Source organism: Chelonoidis abingdonii, chromosome 25, assembly GCF_003597395.2.
Source record: "Chelonoidis abingdonii isolate Lonesome George chromosome 25, CheloAbing_2.0, whole genome shotgun sequence".
Classification (NCBI taxonomy): Eukaryota; Metazoa; Chordata; order Testudines; family Testudinidae; genus Chelonoidis; species Chelonoidis abingdonii.
In genome coordinates this window covers 21,353,370-21,361,650 of record NC_133793.1, presented here as the reverse complement: position 1 = coordinate 21,361,650, position 8,281 = coordinate 21,353,370, and positions in this window count along the sequence as shown.

Genomic DNA, 8,281 nt, shown 5'->3' with positions numbered 1-8,281 from the left:
CCCGACTACTTTTTCCCGTGAAGGCTGTTCCAGAACTTCACTTCCCCTAATGGTTAGACACCTTCGTCTATATTTCAAGTCTAAACTTCCTAAGTATCCATTTGTAACCCATTTGGTCCTGTGCCTACAATTAGTTACTACTTAAATAATTCCCCCCTCCTAACACGTTAATCCCCTGATATATTAATATAGAGCAAGCATTATCCCCCCGCAGCCTCTGTTGGCCAGGCTTGAAACCAACGCAAGCTCTTTGGAGTCTCCTTTCAGTAAGACAGGTTTTCCATTCCTCGGACATCCTAGTAGCCCGTCTCTGGACCCTGTACAGTTTGAATTCATCCTCAAACATGGGAAACCACCCAGAAAACTTGCCACACAATATTCCAGTGGGGTCCTCACCACGCCTTATATAAGGTACTACACCTCCTTATCCTTGCTGGAAATACCTCGCTGATGCATCCTACAACCGCATTGCTTTTTAACGGCATATCACATTGGCGGCTCATAGTATCCTGCTATCACCATACCCCAGTCCTCTCTCCTCTTGTCGCTATCCAACGATGCGCCCCAACGGAATATTAAAAATTCCTTAAAATTAATCCCTAAGTTGCCATGACCTTGCGCTGTTTTCACTATTATTTTCATCCTACTACTATTACTCAGTGTACATGGGTGGTCCAGAGCTTCCTGAATAGTATCCGGTCCTCTCCGTGTTAGCAATACCCCCAGCTTCGTGTCTTCCGCAAACTTATAGCACATTCCGCTCTTTGTGCCAAGGTCAGGAATAAAAAGGTTAAATAAGATCGGTCCAAAACCTTGAGTCCTGATATCCTTGAGGGACTCCACTAGTAACCTCCTTCCAGCCTGACAGTTCACCCTTCAGTACAACCCGCTGGAGTCTCCCCTTTAACCAGTTCCTTATCCATCTTCATTGTATTTTCCCTGCTAGTGGAATAATGTCAGGGAGGCAAAATGAGCCTGGCAAGAGATCAAGTGCAGTTGGTGACTCTGCCCTGCACCCTGTGTCATAGTCAGGGCTGATCATGGTGACTCAGCCTCTGTCTCTTCTTAAAAACACCGTCCCTGTTTCTCTGGAAGCAGGACAGACATACATGTTGCTGACCTATGAACAAGCACTGCATGGACATTAAGTAATGTACATTGGCAAAATCTGGCTGGGAGTCAGCAGATGAGAAGAATTTATCCAATATGTGCCTCATGTCTTGGAATGGAACGATGAGGCAATATTGCAAAACCTCCCACTAACTCCGGAGACCCAGGAAAGAAATTCAGATGGATAGCAGTATCTCTTCTAGGCCTGTTGCATAATCCAAATCAACAGATAATCTTGTAATATTTGCATGATGCTGTGTCCCTTTACTGGCCTCACTACTGGTATCATTTTCCAGGGCTTAATTCCTAGGACACACCCAGGTCACTAGATTCACTGTGAGGTGGCTATGATCCACCTATGGCACCATGCTGCTGTGAAATCAATGGGAGCTAGGCACCTAACCTGCTTAGGAGCTGTTGAAAGTCCCATGGGGCACCTACCTGCATCTTTAAACCCCTCAGTCTCTTTGGAAACCTGGCTTTTAGGCATTTTTGAAAATGTCACCCAATATCATCTTTGTAAAGTACTTTGAAAGCCTCACATGGCAGGTGCTATACATGCAAGTGCAAAAGAATGATGATTATTGCAATGGGAGAAGAACCCTGCCATGTCCAAGCTCCTGATACCTTTGTGTAAACACCCAGTAGCACCGAACAGGGTAAATTCCTGACCTGCAATTCACCTGAGCCTCAGTGTCTAATGATAAGGAGGCAATACAGGACTGATCGGACTGAGATCCACCAGTGACCACCTGGAGCCACCACCACATACTTTCAGAGAAAAAAATACAATTGTATAGGGTTTCTCTGCTCCTAAAGGAATATAAGAAACAGTGTAATGACCAAAGAAATTGTTTGGAATCAGATCTGAAAAGCAATTGCTCTGCTTTGTTAATGTTCCCCATAAGTGGCTTCCTGCAGGGTTGTGGGGAATTACTCTACCCCCAGCAGGTACCTCTGTGATCAGCTGGAGCTTTCCTATCCCTTTACAGGTGCCAGGCAGAACGACGAGGGCATCTCATGCCTTAAAATCATCTGCTCTGGGGACCAAGAAGGCATTTTTTTTCCAGTCTTGTGCTAGGTAAATGAAGCTCACAATGGCACAGGCTTTATTCCCTTCTCCTCCCCCACTTACGGTTCACACAAGAAGATAAGGGATAAGGACCTACTATAGCTGCCTACTAATGGAGCTACTCTTTTAGCTCAAGTACATAGGAACATAGGACTGGAAGGGACCTCATGGGTTCATCAAGTGCAGTCCCTGCCAGCTCAGGAAAACCTGTCAGATAATCTTGTTCATCAAGCTCCATTTTAACTGGTAGAATCTGGTGCTTTCAGTGACAAAGTTTGTGTGACACTATGTACCTCGGGGGAACACCCTGCCCCCCGATGTTCATCCTTGTAATATGATTGTGTGGTATCCGATGCAAAGTTTGTCATATCAGGTGTCTTCAGAAGGCTCATGATGCACTGAGCATTGTTGTTACAGTAATGTTATAGGTTCTAATTTCCTGTATGTAGTTATGAGGCTGAAAATGTGTCCTCGTGGCTTAAAACAAGCCCAGGCAAAACTCTCCAGGAGCAGAGGGGCAGATCACACTTCTTCAGGGCATGTATGGGATAACCCCACCCCAGTCTCACAGGAACAAGGAACACTGGCCTAGGCAGCAATAAAGGATCTGTTGGACTCTCGAGTGAGTCACCCCGCTTCCCTTGGTCAGTTTGTAACTGCGATGAGGTAATGCTCACCTGACTCTGAAGGGGGGAAGGGAAAGCCAAGAGGGAAGAAAGAACATGATAAAAGGGAGAGACATTTGCCATGCTTTTCCTCTCTCTTCCACCTCCACCTCCAGACATCACCACCAAGAGACTGAAGTGCTGATCAAAGGGGAGAGCCTGGCTGAAGGGAAACCAGCCAGCCTGTGGTGAGAAGCATCTAAGTTTATAAGGGGACTGAAAGTGTTAAGATCAGCTTAGAATGAGTTTTGCTTTTATTTCATTTGACCAAATCTGACAAACCTTTGGACACAGCAGCAGAGATGTTTCCTGTCTTCTGATGCCAGCAGCAGCAAAGCCAAACCTCAGGGCTAGCAGGGAAAGCCCTACTGCGTGTCCCTATGGTGGCTCCCTTGTGGCTTCTGCTGTTAACAGGTCTCATGCTGGGTGTCACTTTGCCACAGTGACACCCAGCATGGCCATGGCAGATGGGCCCATCCCCAGAAGCAGGCAGTCTGGGAATAGGCAGCTTTGGGTGTGGCTGGACTCACACTCTGCCTGGTTGTGTCCTTTGCAGTGGGCTGATCAAACACTTGGCCATGGAGCTGCCAGGGGGTGGGATCCAAGCAGATTTTCCTAACACTCACCCCAGCATGGTCCTGGAGGATGCTTGGTTCTCCTCTTCCCTGCAGCCAGTTCCATTGTGTATGGGGGGGCTGATTCTACCTTGCTACTTCTCTTCATTCCGATCTCTGCTAGGCCCAGTGCAATCACACAAGTGCCTGAGGTCCCCAGCCCCTTTTGGGATTGCAGATCTGACCCTACAAGCACAGGATCGGGGGCATGAGAGGTGTGTTCCCATGGCCCATGGAGCTGTGTGGGGCTGCATGTGAACGGGGATGGGCCTGACCATCACTCACAGAACACCTGGGCTCTGGCTGAGAATTCACCTCTGGAGCCAGCCCACAAGCATCCCCAAATTCCCAGGATGTGCAGAGCAGTGGTTGCGCTTGGGCCGATTGTAGGGACCAGGCCCCTTGAAGTCAGATGTGAGTCCAGTGGTACATCCCACCCCACCAAGAGCTCTGGGCCTTTTGGAGCCAGCATTTCAGCAAAGGTTCACTCATGTTCATCTTTGTTCTTTCTTTAAACAAGCCCCTGGCCTCCCAGGAAAAGTGTGCGCTGGGGAAAAAGTGCTATTAATTGCTGAAGCACAGGCTTCCCTGGCACTGGGCACCTTTGGCTGATCATTTGCATGGCCCAAAGGCAGGGAACAGACAAACCTGCCCCTCCTTGCCAAGCCCCATGGACTGGAGTTTTGGACACACCTGTGGACAGAGGGTTGGCATGGATGGTTATTAAAGAGATATACAGAACCATCTTCCACAGCTACTTTGTGCAAATTCCTCCCCATGGCCCTTCAATGAACAACGCTCATCTGGGTGAAAACCGGGCATGCAGCCCCTTCTCTACAGCAAGTGCAGGGTGCCCTGGGGAGGGGCAGCTCCGTGTAAGTGCCGGACCCAGGACACTTGCTGGGCTGCCCTCTGGGAAAAGACCAAGGGCTCAGCCATAGTGAGATATCCATGGAACAGAGAGAGAAGACACTCCCACTCCCAGCACTGGCTTTAGGCCAGGGGTGAACCTTCCGTCCCCATGCTACCCCAGCCCAGCCAGGCTGGTTCCGCATGCTCCCTGCACCGTTCCTGCTAGTCCTACCTTGTCCCCAGAATGAGTCACCAACCTGCTATTTATAGACGGGCACTTAGGGGAGGGGCGGGCAGGAAGAGGTAGGCCCAGAGAAAGTGTTTTTTCTGGTTCACTCACCACTCCCTGGGATTCTTCAGGGTCCCTTCCAGAGGTGGGAGCCAGTGACCCCCACGAATGGCCATCAATCCTGCATTCATTCATGCTTTGATCTTTCTCAGCCATCATGATACAACTATTGTCTCCTTCCTCAGCTCCCTGATCCATGTGGCGCGCCTGTCATGGGACAGGGGCTGGAGAGCAGGCCTGGGGAGCATTTTGTAATGCTAAGAGTGAGGTGATGGACACCACTGGCTGTGGCACACTCATAGGGACAGCACTCCTGGTGCTATGTACAAGCTGTTTCCTATGAGGTAACAGTGTGAGCTGGTGCCCCGTGGCACAAAGGCTCAGTTCCCCAAGAGAGGAGAGCACAACTCATCACCTGCTGGTGTGGAGCAGCCAGCGAGCAGCCTCTGTAACCTTCCCCTGCCTTGGGGAAATCCTGGGCTGCTAGCGAGGCTGCAGTGGTCATGCCCTGTGCTCCCTGGCCCAGATGCTAGGGCGTAGCCAGGAAGAAGGTGGATCAAAGTTACCTTTGCACCCCATGATCTGTTCCAGGCACGCTCGGCCTTGCTCTGTGTAAATAGCTCGTAGATAAGGTGCCAGTAGATAACGCTCTGGAACAAAACACTGGGTTCCTGGGCCCAGTCAATCTTGTTGTGCGCTTACAAACAGCCACATTGCCCAGCGCACAAGTTCAAAATGCAGGAATCCAAACTTCACCTCCCATGAGGCCCTGTGGCGCCAGGCCAAGCTGGAAGCTGTTCTTCAATAGTTCAGTGAAAACTCAAAAGAGTCCATGGGCACCCCGCCTCCACTATTTACCTGCCAGCTCTGCAAAGAACATCCCTGCCCTGTTCTCCCACAACGTTAATGGGGAAGGTGGGTGTGCTTCTGAAAAAGGGCCAGACTGAGTATCTGAGCGCCAACCTGGCAGGCCCCTGTGGGCTTGACCAACAGCCTGCCTACCGTGCCTGTTCCCTGTGGGTCTGACACCCCCCCTCCGATTAGCACCCTGCCAGCCCCTATGGGCTTGGCCCCAGCCTGGTACCCTGCATCCCCCTGTGGGTCTAACCCCCTGCTTGGCACCCTGCAGCCTGGCTCCCTTGCTTTCGCTCAGGCTAAACCCAGGAAAAAGGGGGGGAAGCTGGGGACGAGATAGGGAGACCCAGGGGTTCTGGGTCTTGGAGGGGTCCCCCAGGGAAAGGTTTGGGGAACCCAGGAGCTATCAGGAGCTCTGAAATCCTGGTTGGTGGCAACGATATCAGATCCAAGCTGGTAGTGAGCTTGGGGGAAGTTTCATGCTAAGCACCCAGATTTTGGACGCTAAGGTCCAGATTTGAGACAGAAGCTTACCACATGGTGGCATTGCGGTGGGAGGAAATAAGAATCCAGAAGCCAGTAGACATATTAATTTTCTTTTTCCCTGCTCAGGGGGAGCAGAGAGAAAAGGGATTGGTTTTTAAAGTGCCATAGAGAAAAAAATATTTTCTGCCTGCTTTAGCAGCTTGCATTTTTTGCACAGAGTTATTAAGAGCCATTACGGTCTTTTGTTAAACAATAGGACTCGCAATTGCCAGTCAAGTATCCCAGCCAGCTACATACAGGTAAATACAGGGGCTTTGTTTGGTTAAATTGCATATCAAAGAGCGCCACAGGAAAACAAAGGAGTGGCTAGCAGAATCCAGGAAACAGAGAACCAGCAGTTCAGACAACAAACACCAGAGGGCACCCCAACACAAGAAAACAGAAACCATGGCTCCCAAGGCTGCCCTAAAGCAGGAACACGCGAGACTAGAGGCAGAGGAACAAATAAAAGACGCTCAGCACAAGCGAGACATGGAAAAAAGAATACAAGAGATAGAGCTGAAAGAAAAAGAAGAACAAATAAAACAGGCAGCTCATAAAAGAGAACAAGAAGCCAAGGATGCGGCCCACCAAATAAAACAAAAAGAAGATGAGGTGGCCTACCAAAGAAAACAACAAGAAGAAGAGGCAGCCTACCGACAACAAATGGAAAAACAACAAAAAGAAAGTGAAGAGAGGGACAAACAGAGAAAGCATGAACTGGAGATAGAGCAGGCTAGGCGAAATGCTCCAGCCAATCCTAACCCTCCGGCGCCAGTTGTTGTTCAACCGCACAAGAAATTTCCCCACTACAAGGCAGGTGATGACACGGAGACCTTCTTAGAAAATTTTGAAAGGGCNCTGAAAGTGTTAAGATCAGCTTAGAATGAGTTTTGCTTTTATTTCATTTGACCAAATCTGACAAACCTTTGGACACAGCAGCAGAGATGTTTCCTGTCTTCTGATGCCAGCAGCAGCAAAGCCAAACCTCAGGGCTAGCAGGGAAAGCCCTACTGCGTGTCCCTATGGTGGCTCCCTTGTGGCTTCTGCTGTTAACAGGTCTCATGCTGGGTGTCACTTTGCCACAGTGACACCCAGCATGGCCATGGCAGATGGGCCCATCCCCAGAAGCAGGCAGTCTGGGAATAGGCAGCTTTGGGTGTGGCTGGACTCACACTCTGCCTGGTTGTGTCCTTTGCAGTGGGCTGATCAAACACTTGGCCATGGAGCTGCCAGGGGGTGGGATCCAAGCAGATTTTCCTAACACTCACCCCAGCATGGTCCTGGAGGATGCTTGGTTCTCCTCTTCCCTGCAGCCAGTTCCATTGTGTATGGGGGGGCTGATTCTACCTTGCTACTTCTCTTCATTCCGATCTCTGCTAGGCCCAGTGCAATCACACAAGTGCCTGAGGTCCCCAGCCCCTTTTGGGATTGCAGATCTGACCCTACAAGCACAGGATCGGGGGCATGAGAGGTGTGTTCCCATGGCCCATGGAGCTGTGTGGGGCTGCATGTGAACGGGGATGGGCCTGACCATCACTCACAGAACACCTGGGCTCTGGCTGAGAATTCACCTCTGGAGCCAGCCCACAAGCATCCCCAAATTCCCAGGATGTGCAGAGCAGTGGTTGCGCTTGGGCCGATTGTAGGGACCAGGCCCCTTGAAGTCAGATGTGAGTCCAGTGGTACATCCCACCCCACCAAGAGCTCTGGGCCTTTTGGAGCCAGCATTTCAGCAAAGGTTCACTCATGTTCATCTTTGTTCTTTCTTTAAACAAGCCCCTGGCCTCCCAGGAAAAGTGTGCGCTGGGGAAAAAGTGCTATTAATTGCTGAAGCACAGGCTTCCCTGGCACTGGGCACCTTTGGCTGATCATTTGCATGGCCCAAAGGCAGGGAACAGACAAACCTGCCCCTCCTTGCCAAGCCCCATGGACTGGAGTTTTGGACACACCTGTGGACAGAGGGTTGGCATGGATGGTTATTAAAGAGATATACAGAACCATCTTCCACAGCTACTTTGTGCAAATTCCTCCCCATGGCCCTTCAATGAACAACGCTCATCTGGGTGAAAACCGGGCATGCAGCCCCTTCTCTACAGCAAGTGCAGGGTGCCCTGGGGAGGGGCAGCTCCGTGTAAGTGCCGGACCCAGGACACTTGCTGGGCTGCCCTCTGGGAAAAGACCAAGGGCTCAGCCATAGTGAGATATCCATGGAACAGAGAGAGAAGACACTCCCACTCCCAGCACTGGCTTTAGGCCAGGGGTGAACCTTCCGTCCCCATGCTACCCCAGCCCAGCC